Genomic DNA, 17357 nt, shown 5'->3' on the forward strand with positions numbered 1-17357 from the left:
GTTCTTCTGCTTCATCAACATTTTCTCCGGGTTTCACAGTAATTTCACCCTGTTCTTGAAATGTATGTGCATCTTCTTTGTTGCCCTGCTGTATTTTTTCACTTTGAATGGTTTGATATAATTGTTTTTCTCCACTAAAGTAATTTTTGACATCCACTTGAATTAACTTTTGTTTCTGTTCTTCTGATTCATTAACATGTTGTCCAGGCTTGCCAGAAGTTTCATCCTGTTCTTGAAATGTATGTGCATCATCTTTGTTGTCCTCATGCTTTCTGCACGTCTCTTCCGCTTGTTCTTTCATTGCTGACTCCTTCCTATTGTTTTGCTTGTTTCCAACTTCCTCAAAGTCATTAAATGCACTGGAAATTTGTTTTCCTCCCTGAGGTTCCTGCATACATTCCTTGTTCTCCTCTCCTCCGATCACTGGCATGAATCCTTCAGTTGTACCTTCAATGATTTTTTTATTGTCTGAAGACTCATTAAGAGCAGGTTCCTCAGGCGTATGGGGCCTGCTCTGTGTAACACGCAAATCACATTTGATGTCCTCACTGGGCGTTTTCTGTGTTGTTGAAGTGCATTGAGAATGAAGTGAATCATGACCACAGGTTGTTTCAAATGAGCTTGGCTCTATTGAAGAATTTTGCATATTGGTAATAGACTGTAACTCGCTGCCTAATGCTGTTGAGCATACATGACCAGAGGGAGGATCTGACAGTAGTGTATCAGCCGGTTTGTATTCAAAATTCGTATCATCACAGAGATGAGATTGACTATTTTGGTCGTCTTGAACTATTGTGCTGACCACTGCTATACTATTCGTAGGAAAACCATTTAAATCTTTTTCATGTTCAGAATTTAAATCTTTCTTCCCTTCTACAACATCATGCAATTCTTTGTCCTTTACATTTTCATCTCTTTCTGGACTCTTTGACCCTAGCAATGAACCACATTTCTTTTCTGGTCTATTAGCTGTAAAGACACGTGATCTACGTGAAGCTGCAATTTCCTGCATGGACACACCAACATTATGGGATGGATCATCTGCATTTTTTGTCACCATCTCTTCATTTGCATTACACCGTTCCTCCTTTCCATCCTCTTTAATATCCTTTACAACGTCTGAATGGGAATCACATACACTGTCCACACTGCAGTGCTTCCCAGCTCCTGCTAAAGCAATATCACCGTCGATAATGGCTTCGCAGTGACTCAGCAGTGGGCCTGGAGTCCTTAGTACAATGACAGACACATCCCTGGTATGACTGCTAGTGCTTTGTGTGCTGTTTGAAGAAGGATCACTTTGTGATGGAGCTGAAGTCTCCGCTGCAAGAGATGGGACGGTACTGTCGTCAGCATCCATTGCAGCGCTTGTCATCATTTCATTATTCAGCTGTGATTCAGACTGACGGGGCAGTTTGTCTGTGTAGTCATCTGATGTAGGAAGAATTTGCATCTCTGAGGTTGTAGCAGGCTGATCGGTGTTTGATTTCTGGTTTGGTTGCGATAAACACATGGTATTGATAATGCTATCGGTGTCTAAGGCAAAGGCTGCTTCTGAAGACATGGAGGTTGTTTTTACCTGTGGCTCATCTTCACATGCAGACTGTTCAGGGTCCAACTTATGCTCCTGGCTTGTTTTTTTTATATCATCTGTTTCAGCCAAAACACATTTCTCTTCATTAATTTCTGTAGTTGTGAGTGGCACTTCTGTATGTTTTTGTTCATGCGCTTCAAATACAGCGATACTAGATCCCACGCAATCCAAAGAGGTGCTGTCCTCACAACTTTTATTCTCTTGTAATGAAACATCTTGTTGTATATCACTTTTCTTCTCAGTGGATGCTGACTCCGACACATTGATCTGAGAAACATTGGAATATTCTGCATTTTCCTGCTTCTTCTCATTACTTTTTTCAAATTCTTTCAGAATTTCAATACACACAGGTTTTGTATTAGAAATGCTGACACTCTCACCTGATGCTGGATGTGACAGAGGGATCACAGGACAGTTTTTGATGTCAACAGTTTCTCTCACTTCTTCACTTTCGTCAGAACTACCCATTTTAACACACACACCTTCAGTTGTCTCATTCTGCTCCTGAGGGATTTTTTCCTCATCTCTGCAGTCTTTCAGCTCATTACTAATTTCCACCTCTTCCTTTTCTTCCTGCTTTTCAATATTTTCCTTGCTCTTATTTTCCTCAGAGACAACCGGTTTGTTCTTTGCCTCTGGTTCATCTCCCTCCTTGTTTCGCAATTGGTCTGTGGTCGGTGGTGGTTTCTTGGTGTTAAGGAAACCTTCAAAGTTGAAGCTGGTCTCTTTAACTGGGTGACGTAGTCTCTCAAACACCATCAGAGGGGGCAAAGATGCACATTCAGTCATTTGGGATTTTCTCATTGTATCCTTTTGATCCTCAAAAGAGCGGTCACATTTTGATGAAAGTCCATCCATGTTCACAGCAATTCCATTGATATCCTTCATGTCTGGCTGTGGTTTAAGTGATGTTGGACTTACTGCTTGTATTTTTTGCTGTGTTTCTGTCTTGATGGATGTGTCCCCGTTCGTCACAGTTTGTGAAGCGATCTGTACCTGTTGATCGCTGGCTTGCTCTGCGAGAACTTCACTTTCAGAAGAGAGTGCTGGTAATCTATCGCCTCTTGTCAAGTCGTCTCCTGATGCACTTGCGCTCTGATTCAAACAAGCCTCTCCCTCTCTCTGCGCTTCTCTTTCCGTGGTGTTTAAGTGGGAGGGAGGGTGGGGTGGGATGATGGAGTCGCAGTCGTTTGTTCTTTTGATAGTCAGAGCAGATGATGCATCATGTGGGACAACAGGGATGAGATGACTCTCAGTTTGTGCCGCCGATGCTGTGATGGTGAGGGACGTACACGTTTCGGCATGTTCTGCATTCTGTGCTCCGCCTTTCCCCTCCTCTTTGCTCCCTTCTTCCTCTCCCTTTCTCTCCGTCGACCGGGAGCTCTCTGCTTTCCACTCACACGTTCCCAGGATGCCTGCAGAGGAAATGGTGACCGGGGCTTTGTCCTCTGCGCCGACTGAGACACTATTGTCATCTCCGACTGGTGAGAGTATGATCGGCAGCCCCCCTCCCTTCTCCTCACTCTCCGATGAGTTATGTGGCATTCTGCTGTCACAGCTCTCTACTTTCTCTTCCACCCGCTGAACAGGTGAGCTACTAATCTGTGGAAAATTTTTGCATTTTTGCTCCTGCTCGACTGTGATTTCACGCTGTGTTCTTTCTGATTTTAAGATCTCATCTGGTTGCAGCAAGTCCGAAACTATAACTACTGATTCTCTCTCTGCAGCACTTTGGTTCGCATCCTCTCTCTTCTCTCCCTCGCATTCTATCTTTTCTAGCCTCGTGGGTGTTCCTCGTAACCATGTATTGCCAGTATACTCTGCTGAAATCTGTTCAAGGGCACTCTCTTCCTCCTCCTCTCCTGCACCAGCTCGGCTCGGCGAGTGTGAATTCCCCCGCACTGGTGTGAGCACGCCTGCCCTGCTGCTTGAAGGAGGTCCATTCCCCCATTCTAGTAAATCATGACTCCCCGTGGGCTCATGTTCACAGGCAGAGTTAGCTCGGCCAAAATCAATCACAATAGCAGATGCAACGGACACATTTTTCTCATGTTTGACTTCTCCGATCGAACCGTGGTTGTGGTGTATTTTTTCTCCGTCTAATATTGATTCGCAGGGACCATCTGTGCCATCCCGGTCATCGTGTTGCTCAAGCACCTCTGGGGAGTGCCATTTTAGGACAGGTGGAGCCCCAGATTGGGAAAGATGAGCTTGGTGAGTGTCGGGTTCTGGTGGTGGAAAGCAAATGGGTTGTTTACCCTCAGCACTCAGCTGTTCGGGGAGAACTAATTCCTTTCTTCGATGGCTTGAAGTTGATTCTACTTCTGTATTTGATTCTTTTTGTTCTCTCTGCCTCAGTGTCCCTGACTCCATGTGTTTCTGAATGTTTAGTTGAGTGATTATTTTTGGTTCTAAGCATAACAATGTTTCACATGTGTGTTTATCAGTAAGCGTGGCTGAGTCATTTATAAACTGACTGTGTGGATCTATTTTTACATCTACATTTGAGTTGTGAATCTGTGCATCTGAGCTCATTAGTTCTTTGTTCACAGGATTTGCCTCTTGAGCGGCTCTTGGATCATTAAAGTAAATCCTGTCTGAATCTTTGAATCCCTCTGTGCTCTCAGCCTGCAGGGAGCATACATGTTGTATTGATCGATCCTGAATAAGTGTTTGCTTTTCTGAAATAGTTTGTGTACCTTTCCACGTGCTATCTATCAATTCTTGATTTGGTAGGTTCTCACCTTTGTCTATTATTGTCTCTGGTCTTACTTGCTGTTCTGAGTCTAACACATGACTAGACTCCTCACTGTGGTTTTCTGTGACACAACGCACTATATCCTCCGTTCTGACAGCACCTGGATTAGTTTCCTTCTTTCCCAGTACATAATCTCTAAAGTTAAACACCTCCTCTTCACTTGCCGATGAGTCATTTTTGTGAGATTCTTCAAATATGTGTGAAGACAAGACACCATCCGTTTTGACTTCAATCTTCTGAATTTGTTTATTTTCCTCACTGTCAGGCAGGGCTCCTGAGCAATATCTGTCTACATCACCTGGAATCCAGGTGTCTTTACAGGAGGACATGCCAAGTACAGCCATCTGGTTCTCACATTCCTTAAAAGCTTCTTCAAGTTCATAATCCACTGCAGCCAAAGGTTTAAAGGATGGAACATTTTCCAGAGCTGCGCTTGATAACTGGGCTTCAGGCTCTGATGGGCTCGCAGTAGGCTTACAGACTTGGTCGGCATCACAGCTATTGAGGGTGCACCAATAGAGAGTGTTGGAGAAGTTACAATGAATCTGATGTGAGCAATATTCAGTATTTCACACCGAGCCAAACACTCCATTCCACCTAATGTCAGGATGAGACAGGGTGAGGGTTCATGCAAGGGCAAAACCAAATGCATTAAATTTGCCAGGAAACAAAACACACAGCCTTACAAAAGTACAAGCACAGCATACACGCAATCTCAATCGTTGATTAGGTACGCAACATCATTTCCATATTTAAATTTTGCCTGCTCTCGAAAAGCACAAGTCATTACCAATCATGTGTAATTTTCAGTCCAATTATAATCAACATTCTGAAAGCTTCTAAGTCACTTTAAAAGGTTTAAATGTGAGTATTTTACTTTTTAAGAGGCTTCACAGAAATCTTACTCTAAGGTCTTTCAGGCACAAAAATCACATGCTGTTTCAGAGCAAGGTTAATGCATCAGTGCCTTTATCATCCATTAACAAACTACCTATGATTCCAGCAGCAATCCAAAAATTGAATGCAAAAAAAATGTCTGAACATTTAACACTTATTACAGCAAGACACTTTAGAGCCCAGAGAATCATTTTGACTAAAGTAACTGATGTTTCAGAACCTAAAAAACACATTCAGTGACCGAAATACAAATAAAACAGTTAAAGCTGATGTAATATGACAGCTCTGGTTTCTCCGTTCTGCCTTTGCTGTCTCACCTCAGTGTGCTTCTCTCCATGCCTGCTTACCTAACATTTACCTGTCATTTTCAACTAAAAATCTATCAATCATCCTCACCCCAAAGGGAAACAAACAAGAGGGGGGAAAAGCCACACACTCTGATTGGGCCACAAAGGTCATGTGACCTGTCAGATTGATGATATACTGTACAGTACATGAGAGCAGACCTTGTTTCTTTTTCAGCAAACAATTATGACTGGTTGCCACTCCTATTCAGAAAAAAAGTTTAACGCCATACTCTTGCATAACTGGAAAGTGAGGCAGCTGTGCTGCAGTGTAAGTTACTGCAATTATGTGTGTGTGTGTGTATGTGTGTGTGTGTATATTCTAAAACCTGAGGCCTTCTGGCATATGCCTGCATGAGTTACTGAACCACTCCCTTCTGTGTGGTCAGACAGCGTTTCAATACCCAGAGTCCTCGGATAAAGACTTTCAGTGAGTAGGAACACAATGTAAAATAAAAAAAATATATATACATGTAGAAATGTAAACTTAAAAACATGTCAAGTAGGAATAAATATCTGTGTCATCTTTGTCAGTGCAACCCTATGCAATTACAACCATTCTGCACGTGACTGTGCTGATAACAGGAAAAAACTGACACAGTCTGAAATCATCCACAAAACAACCGCAAACAGACACACACCACACTCAAGCAAAGTTTCCTGTTGTGGATGACATTTCCATCTCGATGTAGAAATATCTGATAAACCATACACTTTCACCTCATGCAAGTGTGTTTAAGGGCCACTGCAGCTGTCCAAGTCACAAACCACCAAAAACACTAGTTCACAGCAAAACATCAACTTTCAAACATGTCCAAAAAAGTAACTCCAAGCTACTACAGCAAACCGATGCCACATCAACAGCCACACGAAAAGGAGGTAGAGATATTACCATTTCTAAACAAATTATAAATATATTTTATGCCAAATTAAATGATTTATATGTTACGTAGACCGTATCTGGTATCTCTCTGTCCCCATTTTCATGATGTCTCCGTTACCTCTTCATGAGGCCCACTACAGGCAGACTGGCCTCCATGTAGTGCTGTAAGCCCGCCAGCAGAGGGTTGGCAGTGCCATTCTGTGCCACTGTTTCATTCTTCATCTCACCTGAGCTCACCTGCTCACTGCTGCACAGACACATGCACAATAAATACCCATGAGTCGAACATGAGCCACTCAATTCATTAAACCTGGGGATTTTCCTTGAAGATTAAATGACTGATAGAGCTGTAAACGCAAACAGTCCACTTATAAGTAACAGCTTATGCATTATGACAATTCTCTGATTCCTAGAAATGAACCTGTTGTATGTCAATGAAGAGTTGGAGAAAATTTATTTTCTTTAGATCTTTAGATGAAAAGACAAAACACTGATTTGGAAAATGTATACAGGATGTCCGTATTAGAAATGGTTTACTTTTTCAATTGTCCAAACATGCTATTCTTTAAATTGTTTATTTATATTTAAAGACATTTCACTTATCCAGCTGTTTGACATTGCTTGATGATTTCTAAGACTCCTGTATGCAGTTGTTGTTTTAACTCTCGCTAATTCAAAATTAACAACTCATATAAATTATATGATAAAATAATAATACATAATAATGAAGCTTTTAACTTGTGTATTTTCTTTTCATAGAAAATATAGTCAGTGGAGTGTGTTTGTCCTATACCACCTTAAAGAGTAAATATTACTAGATTTTGAAAGTCTTATTTTGGTTTATCTAGTGTCCAACAACAAGTTTACATACATACAAGGTGTAAAAACACTATTATTTTGTTATAATAGGCAGTTATTCCTACCATACTTCTTGACTGACTCTCAAATAGTTCGTTCGGCGAATCATCCATCCCCTCCTTTCCGCCAGCCTACTCTGATCTGATTGGTCAGATGGTCTAGTCTGATATGATTGGTCTACCGCGAACGAGGCTCATGAGATACAGTGTTTGAGGGAGAAGAATTACGTTTTTCGAATCGGACTAGGGCATGACTCGTTTGCGTTTTTCCAATCCAATTACTTTGTTATTCATTCACCTTCGGATTTACAACTTGGCAGACTGCTTAAATTCACACAGGGCAACATCACTGCATGAAATGTCATTTACATGATCTCGTAATATGTACTCTTTAACAACTGGCAAGGTCTTCTGTAGTCCCGCCAGTTATGTATTGAGCCAAAATTTCCATTGAAATGAGTCCGACATTAATGGAAATTCACTCGGTGTCCAGCCGACAAAGTACAAGGTTAGAGATAAAGGCGAGAGTGCGTTCTGTGTTTTTCTGTGATTGTGAAACACTAATAGAGTGTAAGGTTTGTCAGAATTGAGTAAGTGTCAGGATGATCTACTTGTAGTTTTAAGTTTCAACACTTATCACATTTAAGCAGGGACAAATATTATCACATGTTTTATCTTTCTAGAGTTCAGGGAAATGCAATATTTGTACTTGTATGCAAAATACAACTGGGTGGAAACATTTGCATTAGATGTGAAAAGCTTTTCGAAAGAAACCGTTATCCTGTTGAAACTTGCCCTTAAGTATCTGGTTACAATTCAGTTAAGGAGATGTCTGTGCCGATCTTACACACGTTGCTTTAGGTACATAAGCAACTAAAACAATTTTAGTATTTAAGCTAGTAGCTGTGTCTTGGAACACGGTTAGCTGTCCAACTTTAGACCACCGTGTTGAAGAACAGCATCCAACTTTCCCAGCAGGGAGTAGAAAGAGATTCAAAAGCAGTAGAAGAGGAATGATGTTTACCCAAGTGAGGTTCCCCAGGTGAGATTGAGCTCGGTGCTGAGGTCTATGCTGGGCAGCAGATCATGAGGAAACTCAAGCTCGTCGTTATCTTCCTCTTCCTGTTTACGCTGCTTGTCTTCTTCATCAGAAACCTGTGACTCCACTGCAGCTGTGTCCGTATGGAGGGATCCGTTCTCACCACCGTTAAACTTTTCGCTTTCTGGTCTCACCTTGTCAGTGTGGACTGGAGCCTGGGAAAAACAATAAAAACTGTTAAGACTGCTGTCTGGTGCAGCTGGGCTCTGGTTTGAATCATGCTTTATGTTCAATGTTACTGAGATCAGTAAATAAAACCTCTGCTTGTACCTGGAAATGTTCACCGAACACTTAGTTGTTCATATTAATTTATTACAACTACAATGAATTAGTTCTGAGATTAAAACTGATATTGACTACACACCCTGATGATTTGTCATTCAGTACGTTAAGACAAATAAAAAAATGTTTTACAATTTATTCTCTATACCATACTGTGACTCAGTTCTGTTCAAACAGATTTGCCTTCTTACAAGGACATAAACTAAGGTGGTAACAGTGGTACTGCTATTTTCCGAATTATATTAGATATTAGCCTTTTTCAGCCAAACAGACAATCACAAAGCACTTTAAACACGTAACTGCAGATTGAATGTCTACAGACATTACATGAATGACTGCATACATTTAAATGCCAAACCTACAAAACAACCGTGAAGAAAGACAACATGTTATTGCGAAACTTAATCTAAAACTACTTTAACTCAAGGGTTAATTGTTGTATAATTATTCAACATTTTGTCTTATGACTTCATGAGTTGACAAAGAAACTACATGTAATATTTGTGCTTGTAAAAATGACTGTCACATGCAGGACTGAAGAGACTAAAAGTGTGACTTTAAGTTCAAAATAACTAGAATTAAATGTACATTTACATTGAGCAATAAGTCATACAGGAGTAATAATACAATAGGTGCAAATACAAAGTTACTCATTTCAACAAAAGCCAGACCAATACCTGTTGTGAGAAAGAGAAAGGGTTAGCCTTTTTCTCATATGTCTGTGAAGTATTCACAGAAGAGATGGGTTTGAAGTCGTTTTTTGAATGTTGTGAGAGATGTGGTGGACCGGACTGAGTTAGAAAGAATGTTCCACCAGAAGTGAGTTCCTGGTGGAATTACAGAATCTAAAATATAAATTACTTCAAAAGCCTGATACTGCTTAAAAGTTTAAACTAAATCAAACATGAAAATGACATCACAACACTAACTGAGATATTTTTTCTTCTTTCACTTATTAAGTAATAAATACTTTGTAACTCCCTTAAACCCTTAATACACAAACACATTCATTGAAAGACATTGGGATTCACAGGCGAGTCTTTGTAGAGCCAAAGAGGATCATGTTTCAGGATCTCAGGAACAAAAGTTACATTAGAGGTGCATTAAACAGAAACCCCACATCCATCCATCGTTTCCATCATATTTGAGCACTAAACACACTCTATACACACATGCATTATACCTCCCCTTCTTTAGGTTATGTGTTAGTTCACCCAAAATTTAGCTTTAAGCGTTTCACGCACTAATATTCACAGCATTCCCAGGCTTTTCTGAGCACAAACATCACTCAACTCAAATCAGGCACACAGTACTAAACTAAACATCCTCTCCCAAAAGCAGACAAACCAGAGGGGACTGGTTCCATTTATAGAGTTTTCATTTGGTCACCAAATTAGGAATAAATGACAGGTCTTGAAATATCAGTAATGTTTATTAGTAACAGGTGGCTGGCTGGAATGAAAATCTTTTTCCACTACATATATTTTCCACGAAAAACAGCCCTGCATATGAAGAACAGTGCATTTTTCACACAGGAACAATCCCTGTTTTGTATTGCTGTATTCCTACTCTCTCCCTCACCTGGATTGCAAACAAAGCTGAGACCTAGTATCTGCTGGACGATTCCAGGATTCTTCCATCAACCCTAAGATTTCTTTACACACTCTCAGACCAAAATAAAAAGGCTTTTATGAGATTTTTTTAAAAGCTGTACAAAAACAACATTTTAAAGGGGTTGTAATAGACATTAATAGTCTGGGAGATTTTTGGGTCAAAGTAAATCTGTGACATTTACCACATTACTGTCTTATTACACAAGGTCAGATTTCATTGCTTTCAATAAAGACACAAGTCTGATAACACAGGCTATCGGATCTGCACGCTGTCATTCAATTCTGAAATAACTTCCATTACCAGAAGGGTTTATCTCACATTTCAAAAATCCACCAAGTGTTAAAATCTCATAACGCCTTATATATCTTAAAGGATCATATAGTATAATGTTAATACAAGGTCATTTGAAGAATATAACACTTTGCTCATACAGCACTGTAAAATACTTCTTCACACCTACAGTATATTACTATATGTTAATAATCTTCTTTCTCACGCTAGAGTTCATGTTCCACAGTTTCCTGTTTCTCCTCTGAACTTATATCTGACCTAAACAACATCAATGACCACACATCAATTACTGTTAATACCATTTACTGAACTCTGTCAATTTATTAAAGATTTAGGCAGAAATAAGCCGAGAGCTACACTCCTGTAGGTCGATACATATGACATACAGAGGCCTTGCTTAGAGACTGGAAAGGTTACCCTAAAATACCTGTTGTCTTTCTTTTAAAAGGGTCACTGCCTTTGTCCTTTGACCTCCAGGATGAGTGGTCCTGAAAAGCAGACCCCATTTGCTCTCTTTTACCCCGGACCTTTAACAGACCACATTGTCCTCAACTACAGTAAATCCCTGTTGTTAACTAGATCCTGCTTATGTAGGGCTACCAGTTGCCGTGGCAATTCCATGAGCCCAACACTAAACTTCCAGAAAGTTGTGGAATACACATACATGACAAAGTATATCAAACCTTTAATGGTCTTCTTAGCCTTAGGTTTGACATAGTGATTTACATAAAACTTTTTTTTACAAAAAACTATTATTAATGGTTTTATATCTGAAGTCTCTAACACCACAAACAGATACAGTGATTAATGAAGTGTATAACAATTTAGTTTCAAGCCAGTTCTTTTTAAACTCTAAATTCAACCCAATACTTCAATCTCATTTTAATATCTTAAAATGTCCTTGGTGACAAAACTGTACATGAGTACAACAATACACATTTTGATTGACAAAAACAACAACTCTTCAAACTCAAGTCTGCACCACAGAGACACAAAAAATGAATCACAAACTCACCTTGACTGAAAAGTCACACACACATTTGCAAGAGAACTCTGCAGCTTCACAGTGCAGCACTCCAGAGAGCGCCAGTAGAGACGTGTGCGTGTTTTGGTTCAGCCGGGCAAAGACACAAACATGCTGCAACACATGCTGCTGCCGTGCCTGTGTTCCACTCTCCTCCCCAGACTCCTGACTCAGCTCCCCTGCACTGCTACAGATCCGTGCCCTTCTGAGGACAAGTCTGCTAGTCCTAGGAAGTGTGTATCAGCACACAACGCTCCTCCGTAGTCAGTAGTACAAAGGCTCAAACCAGGACACTCACTGGCAACTTGAGTACTGATCCCTCCCTCCTCTCCTGCTAAACTCTTTCGGCTCCCTCTCGGCCCCTCCCTCTGTAAATACCTCCTGCCTCTTATATCTGCTGCGGTTCTGTCACTTCCTGCTGTGGGATCGAGCGCAGTGCTCTGATGTACACACTCCAGGTGAATGCTGGGAAATGGGCCAAAGGTCAATTTTCAAGTAGCCCACGGGGGGAATCATGTTATAGACACACTTTGGAAGTTGTTGTAAACTAAAACCACATACCCTCAAAGCTGCAGATAGGACACAGACCTGTTAAATGAGGTATTAAATGACTCCCTTGGGTCCCGATAATAACCACCTTCCTCAATTATAAATCTTAAGGGTTAACTGACTTTTTAGGCATTGCATTGGCATATGCTCAACTGATAGCATTGTGTTGGCAACACAAAGGTCACAAAGGAACAAACATGCTGATAAAAATATACCTTGAATTCACTATCAGTAGCTTGGAACTAAAGCTACTGCCAAATTCATGCACATAAAACTCATTTAAAAACAATTCAACTGTAATTGCAGCACCATATTGTCTCTGTCATCACCTGTCGATTTCTGTGCAAAGGATACTAAAGCTAAACCATGCAGTCACAGTAAACCAATACACGCACATGCACCAGTCCTCCAGTACCTCTGACAATGAATAAAACTGTGTTTCTTCTGGGGGAAATAGCACCACATTGTCTGGGGCGACCTCCTGTGGCAGAGACAAATAGGTGCAATAAATGGGGCAGCTGTGGTGAAAACAATTATTCTTGAAGAAATGCATGGCAGAGTTCAGACAAAGTGTGCAGTGCTGTTGTTGTTGGAAGTACACCAAGAACACTTAAAGTTCACTCTGAGAACCAAGATGACAACAATAATCTTTTTTAGCTTTTTATACTGTGCTAGGCTTTAATGGACTAGTTTGATGCACTTATGTATTTTGTTGCCTATGTTGTTATAATTGCTTCCAATGTTTCCTCATCTGTAAATCGCTTTGGATAAAAGCGTCTGCTAAATGACTAAATGTAAATGTAAATAATCCACAAAAAAGCAAAGCACAAATGGTTAAAATAATCCCTAAATTTAAAATTGGAAAATTTGCCTTATTTTGCTAATAATTGTTTACAGAGTCCATTAATCAAACCATAGTTTAAAGAAATAGACAATCTTATAGCAGAATGTATAAACTAAAAATGTATACATATATAGCAGTATGTATAAACTTTTATGTTAAGAAAGACAATGGTCACCAAAACTGTCAAGCAAGATTTATGTAAATAACGACTTGATTCGTAGTTCGCACAAAAATGAAAATTCTGTCATCATTTACTCACTCTCGTGTCATTTGAAACCTGTATTACTTTGCCACAGAACCCAAAAAAATATATTTTGAATAAGGTTGGTAAGCAAACAGCGCCGGCACCAATGATCTTCTATTGTATGGACACAAAGCCAATGCAAGTGAAAGGATGCCGGTTAACAACATTCTGTAAAATATAATCTTTTGTGTTCTGCAGAAGAAGAAAGTCACACAGGTTTAAAATGACAAGAGGGTGAGTAAATGATGACTAAAATTATGACAAAATTTCAGTCTGTTCCAGACATTAGTCCTGTTTCTGACACAATGGTGTTGTTTGGCTTCAAAAGACTATAAAACACGTTGGAGCAACAAGTGGGAATGAGTTAATGTGTGACCCTACCTATGAAAACATTTGAATCAAATTAAATAAATGCTTTTTCTTCATAAATTATTACGTAAAGCATTCTGTGAAAATAGAATCTCTATATTTTTCGAATTGATTAAAACCTGTATTTATTACATTATAAACAATAAAATTGTACTCTAATATAATATCATTTACATACAGTTTTATATCTGTCAACATTGATCCTCCTAATCTATACGATTTACAGGGTCACAAATGATGACAGAATTTACATTTTTGGTCATACTTTCCTTTTAAATTAAGGGGACAGCTGAATGGTAAGTATTGCCACAGTAAAACACACATACCTGTGCACGCAGAACGAATGCACTTCTCACCTGCACTCTTTCAAAGCCAAATTCAGACCATATGTTTGACAACAAATTGACAACAGATATAAAAAGTGAGACTCTCTGTCTCAACCTGGGGTATCACCACAAAAGGGCATCTTTTAATAGGCAGCATGACAGACGGTGTGGAAATGTTAACAGATGTCACCAAAAGCCATAACAGCTCCAAACAATAACAAATCAATTAAAGGCACAAAGGCATGCTAGTTTAAGACCGGAACACACGCTCCACTGCGATGAAACACTCAAGTGCTTAGCTATTCAGCAGATCTCATCAGGAAACCTCTTACCGGCAGCTCCTGAGTGCTGATCTCATTCCCCATGTTGTTGAACGGGACTGTAGGTGACCCCTTCACATCAGACCACCAACGGCAGGCTGAGGGTCCAGATAGCGGAAAGGACACAGTCAAGGATTTATAAACAATTTCTATACCAGACTTTAAGAGAAACTCTGAGCTTTGAGTGAAACTGGGAGTGAAATATGTAAGTATGTGTCATGTGTCGAGATTAAGAGGCTCTGGTGAAAGTAGAACAAAGTGCAGAGCTGCTGTCTGGTAAAACAGCTTCTTAATTCTCAAGGTGGTGAGAACAATCTCACATTAACCAACCATGCCTTTCAAATAAGCGGTTACTAATCCTGTGTTCCTAAATTACACCGAATATCTATATAAAGTTATCAAACAATACAAGTTACAGGTATTTCCTTCATGTTCAGACCCCACAATTGGAAATCTACTCTCTGAAGTCTTAATGTGGTTAAGTCAAAGAAGACAGTGGAAAATCAGCAGTGAAAACTTCCACGTGCCATATTTATAAAGTCATGTTTCCAGGCCCACTGCATATCCGGCTTGACCTCCTTAATGCATAAAAGTGTCTTATTAGCTTATGAAAAAAGCACTGCTATGAGACTAACAGACATCTGGCCATAACCTCCTTCAGGACCACCACAAGCTTATTATAAACGTAAATCAGCATTCTGCAGCATTTCAGACACACTGCGGATCTGTAGCCAGCGGAAAGCTCCAGGGAGTATCACACAACCGCAACTACAACAGGCGAAACCCAGCACTGATGATCTCATCTACCCTGTGTGATCATTCAATTCAATGAGAAACCTATTCAAGAGTTCACATATAGAAAAGTATTTGTACACAACTGACAGTATCTTACCAGCTTTTTAGGACTGGAAATTAACCGCCAAAGATTTTAGAAGAATCAAACATGAAGCTACCAGGCACCCATTATCCTCCAGTGCTGCCATATTCCAGAACTGCAACCTACCTGGATTGTCAAGAAGTACAAGGTGTTCAGTTCTCAGAGACATGGCCAAGGTAAGAAATGCTGAAACCCGACGACCTCTGAACAAGACACAAGTTGAAACATCAAGAATGGGCCAAGTAATATCTGAAGACAGATTTTTCAAAGCCTTTGTGGACTGATGAGATGAGAGTCACTCTTGACCGACCAGATGGATGGGCCCGTGGTTGGATCACTAACGGACACAGAGCTCCACTTCGACTCAGACGGCAGCAAGGTGGAGGTGGGATACTGGAATGGGCGGTTATTATCAAAGATGAGCTAGTTGGACCTTTTCGGGTTGAAAATTTACTCAAAATAAACTCATAGACCAACTGCCAATTTTTAGAAGACACTTTCTTCAAGCAGTGGTACAGGAAAAAGTCTGCATCTTTCAAGATTTTTATGCAAGACAACGCTCCATTACATGCGTCAAAGTACTCCACTGCGTGGCTGGCCAGTAAAGTATGAAAATTAAATATGATGGCTGGCCATTAAATATGAAAAACTAATGACATAGCCCCCTTCTTCAACTGACTTAAACCCTATTGAGAACTGTTGGGCCCTTCTTAAGCAGGAAATTTTACAGTGAAGGTAAACAGTACACCTCTCTGAACAGTGTCTGGGAGGCTGTGGTTGCGGCTGCACAAAAAGTTGATTCTGACCAGATCAAGAAACTGACTGGCTCTGTGAATGGAAGGCTTGTAACTGTTATCGAAGGGTGGCTATATTGGTCACTGAGTTTTTTAGTTTTTTTATTTCAGAAATGTTTATTTGTAAATTGAGTTTGTTTTTTATTCTCACTTTAACAGGTGAAAATAAACAAGTGAGACGGGAAAATCTTTGTTTTTCATTTAGTTGCATAATAATTCTACACACTAATAGTTGCCTAATAACGGTGTACATATAAATATTCTCTTAAGAAAACCAAAACTTCACTTTCACTACTTAAATTTTCAGGTTTGAGGGTTAGTTAACATTTTGGATTGACCAAGAGCACTGTAGTTGTACAATAACAAAAGTAATCCTCAAAAAATACAACTTGCCTAATAATTGAGCACACAGTGTATATATATATATATATATATATATATATATATATATATATATATATATATATATATATATAACACTCACCTAAAGGATTATTAGGAACACCTGTTCAATTTCTCATTAATGCAATTATCTAATCAACCAATCACATGGCAGTTGCTTCAATGCATTTAGGGGTGTGGTCCTGGTCAAGACAATCTCCTGAACTCCAAACTGAATGTCAGAATGGGAAAGAAACGTAATTTAAGCAATTTTGAGCGTGGCATGGTTGTTGGTGCCAGACGGGCTGGTCTGAGTATTTCACAATCTGCTCAGTTACTGGGATTTTCACGCACAACCATTTCTAGGGTTTACAAAGAATGGTGTGAAAAGGGAAAAACATCCAGTATGCGGCAGTCCTGTGGCTGAAAATGCCTTGTTGATGCTAGAGGTCAGAGGAGAATGGGCCGACTGATTCAAGCTGATGGAAGAGCAACCGAGAAGCCACAACATGCACAACCTACAACAGCAGAAGACCCCACCGGGTACCACTCATCTCCACTACGAATAGGAAAAGAGGCTACAATTTGCACGAGCTCACCAAAATTGGACAGTTGAAGACTGGAAAAATGTTGCCTGGTCTGATGAGTCTCGATTTCTGTTGAGACATTCAGATGATAGAGTCAGAATTTGCCGTAAACAGAATGAGAACATGGATCTATCATGCCATGTTACCACTGTGCAGGCTGGTGGTGTAATGGTGTGGGGGATGTTTTCTTGGCACACTTTAGGCCCCTTAGTGCCAATTGGGCATCGTTTAAATGCCACGGCCTACCTGAGCATTGTTTCTGACCATGTCCATCCCTTTATGACTACCATGTACCCATCCTCTGATGGCTACTTCCAGCAGGATAATGCACCATGTCACAAAGCTCGAATCATTTCAAACATCAAACATTTTTGAACATCACAATGAGTTCACTGTACTAAAATGGCCCCCACAGTCACCAGA

Source organism: Barbatula barbatula (genome assembly GCF_947034865.1).
Source record: "Barbatula barbatula genome assembly, chromosome: 14".
Classification (NCBI taxonomy): domain Eukaryota; kingdom Metazoa; phylum Chordata; class Actinopteri; order Cypriniformes; family Nemacheilidae; genus Barbatula; species Barbatula barbatula.